A 17,000-nucleotide genomic window follows, 5' to 3' on the forward strand; every position below is an offset into this window, starting at 1 on the left:
CACATGTGCCTATACACCACAAGCGAAGGAGCCACGGCTCAGAAACGAAAGAGCTCAACTAACGTAAATAAGTGATTTTAACAGTAGGTGCAACACAACATATGTGAATCACATTACAGTAATACAATATTAACAGTACAACCACAGAAAACACAGGCTGAACACCAGATGGGTAATAAGAATAAACGAAAGCTCCGTATTAAACATACGGCATCCTCACACGTCCAAACTAAACAGCATATGTGAATCACATTACAGTGATGCATTACTAACAGTACAATGATAGACAATGCTCCGTATTAACAGTAAGTGCAAATATCCATATTACTAACGGTAAACAACGTATAACTAATGGAGACACGGTCACGGCTCCAAAACGATACAGCTCGACTAACGGAGCTAACTGGATAAAATCAATGAACACAAGCGCCTACAACGTGCGTCTCAAATGCCGCAAGCAAAGCAGGCACAAGGTGCAGGCGCCTACAACACGCTTCTAAAGCACCGCAAGCAATAACCCGAGATAGTACAGAAGCACCAAACATCCGGACTCCACAGCATATGTCAATCACATTACAGTAATACAATACTATATGTACTCATGGAAAACACAAACAGAAGAGTCTTCGGCGTACACTCCAATAGATAGATAGATAGATACTTTATTAATCCCAATGGGAAATTCACATATCTCATACATAGATCTGCGCAAACTCAAAGACATTCTATACTTGCATAACATAACACTTACACTGCTATTCTCATTTACATATATTACGTAGACCTACAGATATCGTGACTGTGGATATGATACATATGTAACGATTACCGAGACAGACAGTATTCTCTTTTAAATGTATTTCGGGTTACCCAAGACCAGGGGTTGGCGAGCGAAGCGAGCAGGGGGCGGAGCCCCCTAGTTATGTTCTAAATATGGATGATTACAAACAGTTTGGAAGTTTTGCATATTAAACATTGATTTTGATCACTCATCTTCATCTGCAAACCAAATAATCTAAAAGTGCATAGACAATTTAATATTAAAAAACAAATGAGGTTTATCTAAAGAAAACAATATACCCTTTTCTTTTCAGAGCATCTTAGTTGCTCATCATTTATTTCATTGCAAATACTTAGCTACCCTCTGTCAAATCTTGAAATTATGACATCATTTTGGACCATTTTCCACTTACCTCATAACTTAAGAGTCACATATTGCTTATTTTATATATGATTTGCATATTAATTAATTGTTAGCAGAAGGAGATTTTATTCCTGTTTCCCTCCACACACATTAATATCTTTATTGAAAACAACAGATCTTCGGAGACATCCATCAGAACTATCCAAGAGGACAAATAATATGTTTCCCCCAAAAATAAACTGCAAAATGGAAGAGCAAGACTTCCAAAACCAATAATGAATACACAAGATTGTCTCCTAAAACAGACTGGCTCTCAAACAGAATTCTATTTATTTGACCAAACGGCAATCAGAGTAACTATTACTTAAATTACGTCCTAGTTATTGTATATAAAAAAAAGGCTAATAAAATACTACCCAATTAAAATACATAATGAACACTATTGTATAAATTACCAATGGTGTCAGCACAAAAATGAGCAGCGAGATACACTAACAACATATTTAAGGAATATTGCAAGATGCTTTACTCATTGGAATTTAATGAACATGATGCTCTACTTACTCTTTTTCACGCATATTTTCATGAAAATTGGAGGATAACTCAGGTACGCTCCATTTCAGAATACAGGCTATTTGGTGACTTGGCCCTCTCCCAAGGGGCAGCGTGGGGCCATTCTGTCACCTTAAGCGTTTATTGCAATTTGAAGTCGCACCGCTACATCAGCACTGCAGTGTCACAGCTGTTTCTTCAAATCATCGCATCCCACAGCCAAGTCAAATCTGATAGCGAACCAAGATCACTGATCATACTTTGTATAATTTTTCCCACTTCACCTTTACATGAAAGATGTCAAAGAATATCAAGGCAATGCCAGATAACACAGCTGTGTAAAATAAAACCCAATTGACATCTGCTGGTGTTAATTTGCATGTTAATAAATCCAAAGGTTAATCCCATAGGACAAAAAAAAAAGTCAAATATAAATCAGTATGTACATTTCAGTATCCCTTCTTTTCATTGTACAATCTCATGTGCCAATTTCATATGTGCATGCAGAAGTGGTCCCTGTGAAGGGTTTGTTCCTGCCATGCGCTGGGATAGACTACTCCTGCCAACCCAAACCATGTAACGCTGGCCTTAATGAAGCGGGTTAGAAAATGACATGGCATGACATGGGGAAGAGGTAGTTTACGTGTAATGTGTTTATTTTAAAGTCACCTTAGAGAATAGCTTTTTCTAAATTAAAAACTAACAATAAAAGGAGAGATGCACATTGGTACAGATTTAACTTGTGTAGAGTTTGCCTGCATGTGTACACAGGTTCTGTCTCACATATCATGAAATGTGCAGACAAGGTTATGTAGTTAATTCAAAAAACTGGCGAATGACGTCAACTGTCTTGTAACAATGGCGCACATCAAGGTCAGAGATATATTAGATGGAAAGCCGACTTTAGTTACTTGTAGCTGACATGTTGAATGCAGAAGATATAGGCAGGGGTAATGACCTGGATGATTCTGATAAAGGCCAAACTGTTACAGCCAGACGATTGGGTCAAAGTATTTTCAAAACAGCAAGGCTTGTGGGGTGCTCATGGTCAGTACCAACTGACAGTAGTGCACGGTAGGGAAAAACCACAAACCGACGACAGGGTGTTCGTGTAGCTAATACTCATCAACCATTCAGCTATTCTGCCTGGTATGCACCAGAAAAAGGGCTACTCTGGCCCAAATTGCTGATAGTTTTAACATTGGTTGCAGGGGTAATATGTCATGACACACAGTGCATTGAACCCGGATGCATATGGGACTGTTTAGTCACAGGGAAGTAAGAATGCTCATGCTAACCCCATTCACTGTTGAAAGGGCCTACAATGGACATGCAAGCGTCAGAATTGGACCCCAACCAATGGAAGAAGGTCACCGGGCCTAATGAATCCCCTTTTCTGGATGGCTGCGTTCAGGTGTGTCGTTGGGAAGAGATGGCACCAGGATGGACTGTAGGAGGAAGACAAGCTGGTAAATAATGTTAAGCTGGTGTCTATAATGTTTGTACCAATTTCAAACGAAAATGGCCACACGGATTCCTTGGAAGGCATCAGGAGTGACATAAGTGTCATGGAATACTACGGTATGATGAAATGATTTATTATGCTTGTAACTTGGGCATTTAATTACAGTATATTAAAAATTGCAGTCCCAATTCAAATTTAAACCCTACTAAATTTTCCGATATGATGCAACTGGTAGTGAAAGCTCTGCACTACCTGTAGATTAAGGTTGAGTCCACAGTCCTAACAGGATGTGACCAAACAGCCTTGGCATTCATATGGAGGATTCCTCTCTTTCTCACCCCATCAAATTACCTGTACCATTTTAAAACAACTGAAGGTCCCGGTGTCACTATTTGTTTGACATCACAATAAATAAGGGACAAGGTCAGGTCCCATGAATGGCTGGCAGAGATCTTTGTTCAAGCTGCTTCTCTCATAGGTAACTGTATGCTGCTTGCTCAACCATACTGTAAAGCCAGAATCCACTTACTTAAGCCTCTGAAAATAAAAAAGGCTTACCTTATTAGGAACAGGGAACATTAACGGGACTGCTTCCTTAAGAAATAAGGGGTATTGATCTAAATGAATTCCAATAAATTTGTTTATATGTAGACAATCACAAAAAACAATATTCCAGAAAAAAATGTATACACTTCTTGAACTTGTGGAAATCCACATGAAGAACACTGGCACTATGAATCAATATTTTTTTTTTTTCTTTTTCTATTAAAAATTATTTGTTTAGTATAGCAAGTTGAATTACCATATAGAGTAAGGCTTTTAAAGATATCTTAAGATGAATTACAGTCAGTCATTCTCCAACCCGCTATATCCTAACACAGGGTCATGGGGGTCTGCTGGAGCCAATCCCAGCCAACACAGGGCGCAAGGCAGGAACAAACCCTGGGCAGGGCGCCAACCCACCGCAGGGCACGCACACACACACTAGGGACAATTTAGAACCGTCAATACACCTAACCTGCATGTCTTTGGACTGTGGGAGGAAACTGGAGCACCTGGAGGAAACCCACGCAGACACAGGGAGGACATGCAAACTCCACGCAGGGAGGACCCAGGTCTCCTTATTGCGAGGCAGCAGTGCTACAGATTTCAGACTTACAGATATCTGAAAATAGCTAACTTTTATACGACAAGCCATAATATCTATATATATATAATTCACTAAGGCAGCTGACCATGGGCAGGCAAGACAAAGACCATGGGATACACACGACAGAGCCCCGCCCACTAACTCTAACCCTCCTCCCGCGTCCACCCTCGCTCTCGAGGCATGCACACTGCCTGATCATGTGCCAGCACGAATACGCATGCAAGACAGAGCCCCGCCCGCCAACTCTAACACTCCTCCCACGTCCATTACCTTCACATTGTTTTCCTTTTATTTCTGATCCCGTTCAACAACTATGTGGCGACATCGACTTCTCAACTGTGACTCTGGAACAACTCAGTATGCGAGCTATATTAAGCGTCACCAACGAAGATTCGATACACCTTAATGAACAAGTACTGAAACTTATCCCTACCGATGAAGTAACTTTCACCAGTGTTGACTCCCACCGTCACAGACGATCCCGCAGATCAAGTTTCATTCCCCGAGGAATTTCTTAACAGTCTTACTCCCACTGGCATGCCTCCGCATAAACTCAAAATTAAAATAGGTTCAGTCGTCATGCTTCTCAGAAACCTCATGCCAGCAAGACGTCTCTGTGATGGCACTAGACTGACTGTTACCAGCATTCACCGCAATGTACTGGAGTGTAAAACTATCACAGCTCCTACCTCACAAACTGTCCTTATTCCCCGGATATCCCTGACCCCCATCAGATTCAAATTTGCCTTTTACTTTTACATGCAGACAATTTCCTGTTAGATTGGCCTTTGCAATGCAAATTAATAAGGCACAAGGACAAACTTATCAAAACGATATGCCTGTATCTGCCAAAACCAGTGTTCAGTCATGGACAATTAATTGTATGTTGCTCTCTCCAGAGTTCCATCTTTTCATTCACTCACAATTGTATCCTCAAACCCACCCCATTTGGACAACTGTGTCGTACAGGAAGTGTTCACCCATCAATAAATAATTATGGGGCGTATGCTACGCCGCGGGTTGGCTAGTCATTCAGATAATTAACATTAACAGGCTCAGGTTCATTTTCGATATCTTAACAGACAGTTGACCTTTTCAGATACCTAGAACTCATTTCAGAATAACCTCTTTTACATTTTATATGTTCAATACATTCTGACATATCAACGTGCATTTCAAGACATTCAATATAAATATCTTAGAATACCTTAAAATGCATATTGCATGTTTCGTATTGACATTGACTTCTTCCTCTTTGAGGTATCAAAAATACTTTGTTATCTCAGTTTCTTTTCTTGTTATCGTAAAATGGATTACTATTTCATTTTGGTTGGATAAAATATAATTTACTAAAAAAAAGATATCTTTAAAAAGATAGGAAGTCATTTGCAGATATCTGAGAGACAAAAGTATCTCAAAACAATTTTCAGGTATCTTTTCTATTTTTTTTTTATTTTATTGAATTTATTAAAATCAAAAGAGTTAACATTCCATATACATAACTCAAGTTTTACCAAAAAAAAGGTTCGAAAGAAATCAACCCCCACCCCTGAGAAAGAGAGCTAGGCCAGCATTGTAAACCTTTATGTTAGTAAAGACAAGTGAATAGATAAAATAATAAATGAATAAAGATAAATGGAGAAAATGAGGGGAGAGAACCTGCTTCCTCAATTTAAATGCTTATTCCAACATGTTACTGGTTAGATTGTGCAAGGTTTTGAAAAAGTTTTATACAGATCCACTAAGTGCTTATTTGATTTTTTCCAGTTTCAAATAGTATTTAACATCAGTTACCCACTGACTTAGAATAGGAGAGTTAGGATTCTTCCATGGGTGCTCCGGTTTCCTCCCACAGTCCAAAGACATGCAGGTTAGGTGGATTGGTGATTCTAAATTGGCCCTAGTGTGTGCTTGGTGTGTGGGTGTGTTTGTGTGTTTCCTGCGGTGGGTTGGCACCCTGCTCGGGATTGGTTCCCTGCCTTGTGCCCTGTGTTGGCTGGGATTGGCTCCAGCAGACCCCCGTGACCCTGTGTTTGGATTCAGCGGGTTGGATAATGGATGGATGGATGGATGGATGGATTCTTCCATTTGAGCAAGATAAGTCTATGTGCCAATAGTGTAGTAAAAGGCAGTTATAGTTTGTTTGTCTTTCTCCACTTTAAGCTCATCTGGAAGAACACCAAATACAGCTGTTAGTGGATTAGGAGGGATTGTGACACCAAGTCCGTCTAAAAGGCATTTAAAGATTTTGGTCCAAAATGATGTTAATTTGTGCAGGCCCAAAACATGTGACCCAGTGAGGCTGGAACTTGATTGCAGCGTTCACAGGTTGGATCTTGCCCTGGAAACATTTTGGACAATTTTAAACGAGAGAGAGAGAGAGAGAGAGATGTGCTTGATATATAATTTTAAGTTGGATAATTCTATACTTTGCACATATGGAGTTCGAGTGAATTCTGTGAATTTCTACTTTTCATTCCTTTTCTGAAATATTGAGTAAGAGATTATTTTCCTTTTCTTTTCTATTTTAAAATATCCACAACTCTGCTCTGGATAAGCAGGTTTAGGAAGCAGATGGATGAAATGCATTTCAAAATCTCTCTAAGCGATGTCCTGAGTATTTTGAGATGTCTCAAATGCATTTCGAAATATCCTAAAACGGGTAGGAAGTTCCACTGAAAAAAAATTTGAAGCATGTGTAGCATAACTAAAACATTAAATGTCCTTAATGAAAGGGAGGCATTAGATTCATTTGACTATTGTGACTTTTGGGCTGTACTTTTAAACACATGACCAAAGAAACACAAGATCTGAATTAACCAATCAACGTCAGCCCGTTACTTCTGGAAAAACCAGGAATCCCTTTGACTAAACAAAACACACAGAGAAATTAAGTGGGGGGCACGGCAGAAGTTCAGTATTTAATCAGACAAGTACAAAGTAAAATTTACAGGAAGGTTTAGAAATAACGCTCAGACAGCTAGTTGGGTTAAATTTTGGAATGCCCCCTGCTTAGAACTTAATGGAATTAAATCTCAGTCTCAGTTTCACAATAATCCACTATCTTCTAACAACAGATAACACCCAATGAGACATTATTACTGAACAATCTCTTAGGATATATTATAAAACACTGTTAGCGTGCTCTCTTAACCCACCTGCAATAGCATAATGTGAAAAGATGCCATATTTTGGTTTATGAGAAGCAGCTCAAACTCCCTTAAAATATGGCTGACATTTAATAGTGCGTTCCCAAATTAACAGACCGTGCTGAACCTTGCTAAACCTTTCTAATCTCTAGATGTGTAAAGTAGGGGATAATTAACCTGATGAATGAAATGTACTAAGGCATGTGTTAGTAATTGGTAACTGATTAATTTAATGAAATCCGTGTAAAACAAACCATTAACATACTCATAAAAAAATGATGGCACCAAAGATTATAACTTTTTATATGTATCCGAATTAGTGTGTATGCTTGTGCCTATATACTTTTAAGACCAAAGAGACTTTGGCTTGGTGGGATGCAGAAAATTGATATATATGTAACATAATTGGATATTTTGCTGGATACAACTCTTCATTTCCTCTGAATTTTAGAAATGCACTTCACTGTGTAAAATTATTATATTGCTTTTGCAGTGGAATAGTATATTTTTCTGTGGAAAACACTTAAAATATTTTTCACATACAGTTAATATATATAAAAAAAAAATATTTGGACAGAGACAACTTTTTTCTAATTTTCTTTCTGTACATTACCACAATGAATTTTAAATGAAACAACTCAGGTGCAGTTGAAGTGCAGACTTTCAGCTTTAATTCAGTGGGGTGAACAAAACGATTGCATAAAAATGTGAGGCAACTAAAGCATTTTTTTTAACACAATCCCTTCATTTCAGGGGCTCAAAAGTAATTGGACAATTGACTCAAAGGCTATTTCATGGGCAGGTGTGGGCAAGTCCGTCGTTATGTCATTATCAATCAAGCAGATAAAAGGCCTGGAGTTGATTTGAGGTGTGGTGCTTGCATGTGGAAGATTTTGCTGTGAACAGACAACATGCGGTCAAAGGAGTTCTCCATGCAGGTGAAAGAAGCCATCCTTAAGCTGCGAAAACAGAAAAAACCCATCCGAGAAATTGCTACAATATTACGAGTGGCAAAATCTACAGTTTGGTACATCATGAGAAAGAAAGCAAGCACTGGTGAACTCAGCAATGCAACGCAATGCAAAAAAAAAGACCTGGACATCCACGGAAGACAACAGTGGTAGATGATCGCAGAATCATTTCCATGGTGAAGAGAAGCCTCTTCACAACAGCCAACCAAGTGAACAACACTCTCCAGGGGGTAGGCGTATCGATATCCAAGTCTACCATAAAGAGAAGACTTCATGAAAGTACATACAGAGGGTGCACTACAAGGTGCAAGCCACTCATAAGCCTCAAGAATAGAAAGGCTAGATTGGACTTTGCTAAAGAACATCTAAAAAGGCCAGCACAGTTCTGGAAAAACATTCTTTGGACAGATGAAACCAAGATCAACCTCTACCAGAATGAGGGCAAGAAAAATGTATGGAGAAGGCGTGGAACAGCTCATTATCCAAAGCATACCACATCATCTGTAAAACACGGTGGAGGCAGTGTGATGGCTTGGGCGTGCATGGCTGCCAGTGGCACTGGGACACTAGTGTTTACTGAGGATGTGACACAGGACAGAAGCAGCCGAATGAATTCTAAGGTGTTCAGAGACGTACTGTCTGCTCATATCCAGCTAAATGCAGTCAAACTGATTGGGCGGCGTTTCATGATACAAATGGACAATGACCCAAAACATACAGCCAAAGCAACCCAGAAGTTTATTAAAGCAAAGAAGTGGAAAATTCTTGAATGGCCAAGTCAGTCACCTGATCTTAACCCAATTGAGCATGCATTTCACTTGTTGAAGACTAAACTTCAGACAGAAAGGCCCACAAACAAACAGCAACTGAAAGCCGCTGCAGTAAAGGCCTGGCAGAGCATTGAAAAGGAGGAAACCCAGCATCTGGTGATGTCCATGAGCTCAAGACTTCAGGCTGTCATTGCCAGCAAAGGGTTTTCAACCAAGTATTAGAAATGAACATTTTATTTCAAGTTATTTAATTTGTCCAATTACTTTTGAGCCCCTGAAATGAAGGGATTGTGTTAAAAAAACGCTTTAGTTGCCTCACATTTTTATGCAATCGTTTTGTTCACCCCACTGAATTAAAGCTGAAAGTCTGCACTTCAACTGCATCTGAGTTGTTTCATTTAAAATTCATTGTGGTCATGTACAGAACCAAAATTAGAAAAAAGCTGTCTCTGTCCAAATATTTACGGACCTAACTGCATGTCTAATATGGTCTTGTTTATCATGGCGCTGAAAAGTGACGACATGTTGCATGTTGGTTGGACATTCAAGTAAGAACTTCTGCATACTGTTTACAGGCGACAATACTAATGCTGGAACTAAAAAGTAGGAACACTAATCTAGATTGCACACTACTTTTCTGGCTTAAAATAAAGTTTAGAGTTGATTTAAAAATCTTCTTTCTCATATACACCACCGGTCAAAAGTTTTAGAACACCTCAGTTTTTATGGAAATGCATGCAGTTTAATGTCTTAATGTTTCATGACATCAAGGCAGAGAATAAATAAACAATGGCAAATTAAAAAAAAATTAACTCAATCATTAAAAGTACTAAGTTTTATTCAAATTTTTGATTCATCAAAGTAGCCTGGACTTTTATCTGATATAACAGCCAAACTGTGGTAAACCTTTTGATTCAGAATGCCAGTCACTCTGTGCAGGTCACCAACTGTACCTTTAGCAAAAGAACCCCAGACCATCCCACCTCCTTCTCCATGTTTGACAGTTGGTGTAATCCTGTCACCAACTTGACAGCATACAAACACCCTGTGTGGTGAACCAAAGATTTAAATTTTTCATTCATCGGTCCATAAGACTTTCTTCCCACCTGCAGCAGTGCACAGTCGGTATTTCAAGGCCCGATTTTGTCTTTTAAGGAATGCCTTTCTTACTGTCACTCGCCCTGTCATACCTGCAGCACAAACACTCCTCTTCACGGCAGACACTGAAACTTGCTTTATTGGACCACTATGCTTGAAGCTGTTGTGAAGTGACGCACAATCAGTAATCTGTAAGGAACTAAACCTCTTTACAATGTGCCTGAGCTGGGCTACTTGGAATTTGGCATTAAAATCATATTTATATTTTTGATAAACTGCATGTTGTTTTTCTGTTTAAGTTTCAACATATTTTCTGTTTATGCTGCATATCTTCATAATACTTTGTAATTATAGTATAGCACACTAGGCTCATAAATGGAGTTGAACGTACAGTATAGTAAGAATACATTGCATAAACTTGTAAATTCCACACAGACAGTGCATGAAAGTGCATTTCAACTTTGGTTGGTGCCACTATGAAAGCACCAGGCTGCCCTGTTTGTATTATGTTTTGTTTTTATCATTTAAAACATATCAATGAAGACAATTTCTTTAAAAGGATACATGTTTGAAGCTGTTAGAGCTGATGACAAATCTACATATAGCATAAATTTGTGGCAAGGTAGGATAGCGTATGACCATGAAGCAGCTGAAAATGAAAATAAAGATACAGTCGTCTATCAAGACTTCATGTCTGAGGAATCCATTGTATGCAACAAATTACAAGCTTATACAGTCTTAGTCTGACTTTGTTGTACTGCCTGGAAGTGAAAGGCAATATTGATTTTAAAATCCTACTGCTGACATTTAAGTCTCTAAATGGACTTGCTCCAGTGCACTTGGCAGGTCTATCCGAGTTTTATTCTCCCAATTTAAACTACTATCTATGGATTATGAACTACTTGCAATCTCAGAAATTACAACAGCACTTCCTTTCTGCCTAAACTGAACTTCAAGAGACAACTGTTCCCATTTACTTTAACCCATGACATTTAAAAGTACTTAATCGACCTTTATTTGTCATTATGCATGCCGATTGCACTGTACTTTGTAATAAACTTAGGTAAGTTCTTCCCTAAAATCCTATTATAAAGGTTATTGGTATGACTGGAAAGGCTGAAGTTTCCTACTGTACTATTTAGAAATCAGGTTCAAAAAGCATGATGCTAGGTGATGCTGTACTGGACCAGTGCTAGATTAACAGCCCAGTCACTTTCTAAAGTTTGCAATTTGCCCAAGATTCAGTGGGATTTTTGTCATTTCCTTACATGTCCCAAAAACATTTAGGGTCCACAGAATGATGACTGTAGATTAGTCCAGTGCAAGACATTGGGAATGGATGGAAGAATGCTCTACAATGAACTCTGTTTGTGAGCTGCCTCCTACCTCAAGTCCAATGCTGCCAAGGACAGGATTGCGGCAGGTAGCATCCTATCATTAGACTGAATGTGGTGTAAGCAGAGGTATAATTTTTTTTATTTATTTTTTTTACACAAAACAAGTTTAAAATGCAGGAAGCAAGGTGATACAGTGATTGATGGTTTCTTCATGGCTCCAGATTAGATTAATGACTCTGTCAGTGTCTCAGTGTAGAGAGCACCGTGTTTGGGATTTTGCCTGGCACTCCAGTTTGCTCCCACATTTTGGCAGAACATGAGAGATTGTAAAAAGTGTACTTGGTAATTGATAAACAGTCCTGTGCATGCTTCATTGTTGCTGTTCTATCGTTGGTTAGACGTGGATGTTCAAATCGTTAAGTGTAGTTCCATTTGCATTCTCCAAGTTTTTTTTTTTTAGAATTTTTATTTTATTTATTACAATTTGTTACATGTGTGGTGCTTTATTTGACAGACTTACTTTATGTCTAAACTGAAAGGATTTGTGACTATTGGGTGTAAAATCTACTTTAAATACCATAGATTGGCTTCCTTATTATTTTGATTGACATTTCTAACAAACACTCTGAATAGAAGCGCTTCTTCCTGGTACACATCAGATGAGCAGTTATTTTAAGAAATCTCAAAGTAAGGTGAAAACCAGCCGTGCCTTCCCTGTTACGATTACCAGGGGCTTGACTGCACTCAGTTCATATTATCACTCTTTGTAAAACATCACGCCAAAAGCTGAATATTTTATGAGATTGGAAAGGCAGGACTTACTGCTGAAGCGATTATTATTAAAAGATATTAATAATTTCACAATACTTCACTGTTGCGTGTACCCTCCACTAGCACAGGCTGTGTGTTTAAAACAAATCTATAGAATTGTTTCAAACAGAAACGGTCCCTTCGGGCCAGGTGCAATAGTAACAAAAAGCATCCTAAAGACCTCAGCTCTACTTAACTATGCAAACCAAAGCACACCTGACGAACAGATCCATAAAGAACTCTTCAATGAATACTGATTTCTTATTTTTTCATTTTTTTAGCAGAATCCATGATAAACGTGTCCGGTTTGACAACTGCCACATTAAACAAATATAAACAGCTTTCCTTTTATCTAACAATTACAAAATCACCACGAATAAAGATGCCGATTAATATCGCGCTAAAATGAAGTCATCTTCAATTAAGTAGGCACACGTTTTGTCACACCCCCGTTACCCCCAGATAACTGCATTTGAAGCAGAATGGCACACAATCTAAGTACATTGTACTTCGTCCCAATTCAGTGTATAGTTGTCACACCACCTGAACACCCAGACCCTCCTCTCATCCCGACGCCCGCATTTTTTGCCCCCTTTCCGCCTACCTGCCTCTCACCTGACTTGTGGCGGGCAGAGCTTCTTCTTTTCTTTTAAAGAACTCCAGGAACGGTGTTAACACAAGCGTTAACCCGGCGATCTGCACAGCAAGGCTTCACTGACAGCTCGCTCTTAAAAACACACGTATACAGTCATGCTCATACGCCGAAAACCCAAGGACTGCAGAAAACGTAGAGCTGTGTTCCCACCCGGAGCGAAGATACGGGCACACATATTACACATAAATGGAACGTCAAGCAAATACGACTCCCACGGCTACACTGCCTCATTTCCGCCTGCGCATTATAGAACGTTGCTGTTTTTTGCCGCTTCGTAATAAATGGGCCGAGCCTGTACGAAGTCGTTAGTGTTTCAGCTGTAAGGAGCGGTGATCACTTTTCAAAATAAGAAAAGTTAGGTCCAGTTAAACTTTGTTAAGTGGGTTGAGAAATGGATGAATGACTAGAAACGTAATAATTACTCTCGCCATCATTTTTGTTTAATGTTACATACCATGTACCAGTAAGTCATGCATGCTATATCGTATTTTCTTCAGTTCAATTTCCAACCTTTTATCGAATTTAAGGCCACAGTAAGCAGTTACCAGTTGGAAGCAATGTATCGGAAGGATCGGCCAGTCAGTGCTTTATAACATATATTCAGTGGTTTATTTAATTGGTCACGGTTTATAACAATGAACTACTAATAATGTAAGGAAGCTAAAGCCACATCAGCTACGTATTTTCTGCCCTAACAAAACAACTGGATTTGTAGAAGTGAAATATGTTCGTCCGATCCACTTGTTTGCTGCTTGTGTAATTCGAAAAGGCATATTCAATGGATTGCAAAAATGCAGAGACCATAATGTCACAAAAAACGATAGCATTAGCTTTACGGTTTTTATACAAATAAGTTAACTTATTAAAATTAATTATACATTTTCTAAATACACCAGGATCACACTTAAATGATCAACTGCAACCTTCTGTGAATAGTGTTGCTGGTCTTTGCACTTGTCTATTTTTTTGTTATAATTAAAAAGCATAATCCTTAAATTAAAAAAAATAAAGAGGCTACAGAAGGCATAACATACACAATGAATGGCATGCTGATTTGTGACGGTAGCTTCCCAAAATATTTTCATAGCATACAAATAATAAAGAAATAACACCTCTGCCAGTAACTTAGCCCCACTTGTACTTGTTGATCATTTAGTAACATGCAATAAAACAAGTGTTCATGTGTTTTGGTTCCTCAAACATTTGGCCATTGATTTTAGAGAAGCAAAATCTATTAGAATTGTCTGAAAAGTTGGATAAAAACCATGTTTAGTTATCAAACAGAATAAGCTTCTAATTTTTACACATTCGTTTGAGTGAAAAACCTACAGCCACTGCATCCCTCTAGTAGAATCTGGAGACGTCTGGTTTAGAACAAGGAACGAGAAGGAAGAATAAAACTGGTATTATAACTGAAATTGATGCAAATGTGCATCAATAACAATGTGTATTTTACAGTAAAAGTACTCAAGTCAGAGGCAGATTTAGCTATTAACAGAGTGTGGCTAATATGAACTACTCTCATTTTTTATAAAACCTTTGCAGGTGAATTTCTATTTTTGGTAAAAAGTCATGAAGCTATGATATAAAAACCAAAGATAGTACAACAAGCCCTTGGCTTCCATAACTAAAAGGTAATTTTTTTTTTATAAAATATATTCAGTTAAATTACTGCTTTGCACCCCAACCATAACATATTGTCTAAGAGGGAGGAGCGAAAGCTTTAGATTCGTCAAAACTTTCAATCTCCGGTTTTCACCGGATCTCAATGTTTTAGGGTCCCCAATACTGAAAACATCAAAATCTCTTGAATTAGTGTTTACAGGATAATTGGAAACCACTTCTGTTTTCAGGCTGTGGTGGTTTTAGTCTCTAAAACTGGACTTACACCAGTTTTATTATTGGCTTCTTTCCATTTAATCTTTACTGCTCACTCAATAGCCTTGGCAAGCAGTATTGACAACTAATTTGTCTCATAATGACAAGTTTGCTGCTCTCACGAGAAATGTTCAAATTTACAGGTTTTTAAGTTACTCTGAAGACACCTTGGCCCCCAGAATACATAATCAGTAGATAAATACAGTTAAGTACATTCCTTCCATTTCATTGTATCGTAAATAAATTTAATCAGACAAAAACACTGTTGCCAATCTTTCTCATTGCCTAATTCATTACATGTTAAGTAGTGGTAGAAAGAATGATAGAAAGAAGTAAAAATATATACTTTGTATAGATAGGTTAAAGGTTACTTTCACACTGAAAAGGAAAGAAGGTAGAAGACACACAGTTACGGGAGAAAGGAAGTACACCCCATATAAACCATTGGCTTTTGCAACATATTTGTTAGATCTTCATGCAAATAGTGCCTAAAGATAAAACCAATAATACTTGAACAAATTAAAATTGACACGGTGTATTCATGGTGAATTGCAGAAGCTTCTTTTACAGGAGCCCTCTCTCTTCTTTTTCATTTGGGACAACACCCTTTTTTTAATATTATTAACCAATTTATTTAGTAATTATTAATGATACTGTTAATTTGTGGCTTCTGGTTTGTTACTGTTAATCTTAAATCAATTTTAAATTGAAGATATGCTGCTGTCATCGCAGAGGCAGACTCGAGTGGTCCTCCCATATCAACTGTGTGTAAGAATAATTTTAGGGTAACATAGCATTCATTTTTAAGAAATAGCATAAAGGGTTAATGTGGGAAACCAGATAAAGGTCAAGTGAACAACAAAATGTACACTGAAATATAAAAATTGGTTTAGGAAAAATACTGAGATGGCCAGTAAATAATGTACCAGAAGAAAGGTTGATGTAATGTACAAAATGTGCTAAAGGATGACTAAGAATTCAGCAGATGTCCTATAAAGTAGAATGGACAATTGTTATATGCACAGAAATTTCAAGAATGGTGGCGCAACTCAAAGGTATAAGAAGATCTAGAACACAACAGACTTTTATTTTATATAAATCATTTGGGTGTAAACCAATGAACCAACCAGATTAAAATGCATTGTTTGACACTGTATGTACATTCAACAGTTTATAAAATTAAATTCTATTCTTTGTATCTCCGACCATTCTGTAAAGGTCTGCTTTTGAAGAATGCTCCCTCCAAGGCATTTTGCTGCGGAGTAATTAAAAGATACAATATAGAGCTTTTCTCCTGCCTGATTACTGAATTGTCCTGTTAGAGGACGTTTCTTTCTTTAATAAGATGTTAAATTTCGACCACAACTGCTTTTTGGATGAGCTGGGAGTCTGAAAGCTATCACAGTGTGAATGAAGATGTTCAGAAGAATCTGATGGCTATGCATGTCTATAACATTGGAGAATGTAGGAGACTCTGATGAGATATTAAATTTTATTAGGAAATATTAAATGTTTCCCTACTTATCTAGTAGTCCTGCAAACACTGTTGACTGTTTCACCGTATTGCAGAAGCAGCTCGTCCAAAGATGAAAAGAAAACAGAGCAAGGATAAAAGTAAGATGGAAAGGGCTCGGAACTGGCCTGTCTCCATAAATGCTCTCTAAAGCCCTCAGAAAGAAGGCTGTGAATGGCTCGAGTCTGAAAATGGATTTAAAAGATTGCCAAATTATTTAAAATCAATTACTCTATTGTAAAAAAAAAAAAAAAAAAAAAAATCTTCTGCAAGTAGCAGAGATTTCAAATGACTGCTTTTGTCCCGGACTGGCTAGTCCAGCAAACTCAGCCCAAGAGCTGATCCTTATAATAAAAGTCTCCAAGAACCCATTGCGGCATTCTGCAGGTGATTTTTGCAAAAGGTTGTGTTAAAATGCATGCATCTAAATCAGAGAGAGATGCACAAATTTGACCTGCTTCCTAGGTGTGCTGTACCATTTGCCACTGAACATAAAGTCAAAGATCAG

The 17,000-nt window shown here is 38.0% G+C and overlaps 1 protein-coding gene across 2 annotated transcripts in view; it reads right to left on the minus strand.

The window, feature by feature from the left end:
• LOC114662005 (coiled-coil domain-containing protein 134-like) overlaps positions 1 to 13,435 on the minus strand; it is a 51,844-nt gene extending 38,409 nt beyond the window's left edge. The window contains exon 1 of one of the 2 annotated variants that reach the window (XM_028815288.2): positions 13,062 to 13,435. The gene's annotated coding sequence lies outside the window, so the exon portion shown is untranslated. Of the gene's footprint in view, positions 1 to 13,050 lie in introns of both variants that reach the window. The other variant, XM_028815287.2, reaches the window with a different exon arrangement.
• Positions 13,436 to 17,000: the final 3,565 nt, after the last annotated feature.

Source organism: Erpetoichthys calabaricus, chromosome 12 (assembly GCF_900747795.2).
Source record: "Erpetoichthys calabaricus chromosome 12, fErpCal1.3, whole genome shotgun sequence".
Lineage (NCBI taxonomy): Eukaryota > Metazoa > Chordata > Cladistia > Polypteriformes > Polypteridae > Erpetoichthys > Erpetoichthys calabaricus.